The sequence below is a fragment of the Chiloscyllium plagiosum genome, chromosome 5 (genome assembly GCF_004010195.1).
Source record: "Chiloscyllium plagiosum isolate BGI_BamShark_2017 chromosome 5, ASM401019v2, whole genome shotgun sequence".
NCBI lineage: Eukaryota > Metazoa > Chordata > Chondrichthyes > Orectolobiformes > Hemiscylliidae > Chiloscyllium > Chiloscyllium plagiosum.
Genome location: NC_057714.1, coordinates 116826269 through 116829431, shown reverse-complemented (window position 1 = coordinate 116829431; position 3163 = coordinate 116826269). Strand labels below are relative to the sequence as shown.

The following is a 3163-nucleotide window of genomic DNA, read 5'->3' as shown; positions in this document are numbered from 1 at the left end:
GGGGTGTGTGTGCAGGGGGAAAGTGCGTGTCCGGGGGGGGTGTGTGCAGGGGGAGAGTGTGTCCAGGGGGGAGTGTGCAGGGGGAGAGTGCGTGTCCGGGGGGAGTGTGTGTGTCCGGGGGGTGCAGGGAGACTGTGAGCTGGAATCTGTTTTGTTGTGTGGATCCTATTCCATCATCAAACACAAGTCAGCAGCCAAGTCCCACCAGACACAAACAACCGATCAATCCGAGTTTGAGACATCAGGAGAATTCCTTGTTCTTTGGATTACAGGATGGGGGGAGAATGGCAGCAGGAATCTCTCTGGTGCTGCATCTAATACAGTTTTTATCTTCGTACCACCGTCAATTGTCCAATTTCCATGGGCCAGTTTATATAAAGTACACCGTTGCAACAAGCAGACCCAAACAAATCTGGAAATGAACATTTAACTCTCAGCTCCGAGATAACATCAAAGAAACCAGTGATGGGACAGTGGGCGTCATCAAAGCAAATGCTGTGAATGATCAATCTGCAGGAAATCTCTGCCCCTTCTTGACCATAACCTGCCCTGAAGCTGCCTCTCCATGTGCCATACTGCGTCTCCCCCATGAGAGATGGTGCAGGAAGCTGCCAGGGCCCCAGGCAGATTGCAGTGTAACTGTGGCCCAGAGTTGGCCAACCTGGCACTGGGAGAGAGTTGGTAAATCTCACCATGAGCCAGTGGGTTAGAGCAGCTCTATTTGGAGATGAATAAAGTCTCAGTAAGTGTCAGCAAACTGCAGTCAGGGGCTGGTGATTAACCAGAAGCTGTTGGATTTTCTCCTAGTAAAGCTGTTCCCCCACCTCCCCCGCCAAGTGCTACCGGGACAGTCGGGGCTGATGTACGTCCTGCCTCAGGTAAGCTGCAATAATATCAATGTGTTTCTGCTCCTATCGAGAAAACACCTCCATCTCTGTCATTGTTAATAAACCAACTCCATTAACTTTAACTTGGGAAGATGTTAGCGCAGCAGTAATGTCAATGAACGAGAAATCTAAAACCCCAGGATAATGTTCTTAGGACGTGAGCTCAAATCCAAGGCATATGCTGAGATCTGAATTCTCTACAGATCAGAATCCTCACAGTATGGAAGCAGGCCATTCAGCCCATCAAGTTGAGGCTGACCTTCTGAAGAGGGCCTGTTTCCACACTATGGGGATTCAACTCTATTCTATTCATCCTAGCCTGGTCTGGCCTCACCCTGTCGAGGAAAAGAAAGAGAACTCTCGAGGATGTAAGTAACATCCCAGAAGCTGCAATACATCAGGAAATGGAAGGCAGGGAGAAACACAGGAAATTCACAAGAGGAGCAGTCAGCTGACAGGTTATCTGACCCTCAGAATCATACAGCACGGGAAACAGACCCTTTGGTCCATCTCACAGCTCAATCGAACCTAGCTTCATTTGGCCCATATCCCTCTATCCCCCTGCTGTTCATATACCCATTCAGATGCCTTTTAAAAGCTGTAATTGTACCAGCCTCCACCACTTCCTTTGGCAGCTCATTCCATACACGCACCACCCTCTACATGAAAACTTTGCCTCTTAGGTCCCTTATAAATCTTTCCCCTCTCACCTTACACCTGTGTCTTCTAGTTTGGACTCTCTCACCCTGGGGAAAAGACTTTGGTCATTTACCTTATCATGTCCTTCATGATTTTATAAACATCAATAAGCTCACCCCTCAGCCCCCAGCGCTCCAGGGAAAACAGCCCCAGCTTATTCAGCCTCTTCTCCATCGCTCAAACCCTACAATCCCAGCAACATCCTTGTAAATCACTTCGATACCCTCTCAAGTTTAACAACGTCCTTCCTGCAGACCGGTGACCAGAATTGAACGCAGTATTCCAAACCTGTCCTCACCAATATCCCGTACAGCTGCAGCACGTCGTCCCAACTCGTATACTCAATGCACTGACCCAATGAGCACAAGCAAGTCAAACTCCTTCTTCCCCACACGGTCTACCTGTGACACAACTGTCAAGGAACTATGAGCCTGCACCCCAAGGTCTCTTTGTTTGACCACACTGCCCACGATCCTACTGTTAACTGTATAAGTCCTGCTCTGATTTTCCCAACCAAAATACACCACCTCACATTCGCCTACATTAAATCACATCGGTCACTCTTCGGCCCATTGGTCCATCTGATCAAGGTCTGGGAGAATCTTATTCACTGCCCACCATAAACACCACCTATTCATGGGATGCCAGCATGTATTACTGATCACTGGATGCCTAGAGGACTGTGAGACAATCAAACTGCTGTGGGTCTGGAGTCATCTTTATCCAGAGCAGGGAATAGTGAGAGATTTCCCCAAAGGATATTGGTGAACCAGGTGGGGTTATGGGTAATAGTTTGACAGTTATCATTGAGCCAGTTTTTTTAAATTTCCACCACAGGACATGCTGGGATTTGAATCTATGTCCCAAACATTAACCCTGAGTTTTAATATGACGGGTTTAGTCACATACTGTTTTGCAACATGGAGTCCTCTTCAAAGAGTACGTTACTAACGTCAAACTTCTTTGGTCGGTCTGGTGCTCATGATAGTCGCTTAGCTTCTTTCTGTAGTATTTCCTTTTTTTTGGAGTTGATGTCAAGTTTCCTCCGTTAATATCCCTGTGAAGTGCCTCAGAATGTTTCACTATTTGAAAGGTACTGTAGGATTCTAAGTCATTGCAAATCTCTGAGGAAATGGGGCAGAAGCATCGCAGTGCATTTCCCGATTAGGCTTATTCAATGCTTTTTGATTTCTGAATGTCACGACCAGCTGTTTCTCTCTGTGCAGAGTATTACGATGTGGCCGATGGCCAGATGTGACAAGCTGCTGTCTGTTTGGTGGAGATTCCTGCCAGGAACGCGGCTGGTTCCCTGACTGCTGACAGGCCACTAGCTCAGCTCCCGCAGCCACGGAAACCACACTCTGTACATCTTGCAATAATTGTACACTTGGCCAGACTTCTCCAAGGACTTTGCTGTTGTTTTGGGGAACACAGACTGTGCTGACCAATGCAATCATCATTGTTTGACAAGAAAACAAAGTGCACAGCATTAATAATCTGAAACAAAAAGGAAGGAACACAATGGAAAAGGTACATGCTTTCAACAGCACCAGTGACACCCCCTCCACAGGCACACA

General features: G+C 47.4%; 1 protein-coding gene across 2 annotated transcripts in view; it reads left to right on the top strand.

Annotated features, from left to right (window-relative positions):
- arhgap39 (Rho GTPase activating protein 39) overlaps positions 1-3163 on the top strand; it is a 650153-nt gene that overhangs the window by 558412 nt on the left and 88578 nt on the right. The gene's annotated exons all lie outside the window — the stretch shown is intronic.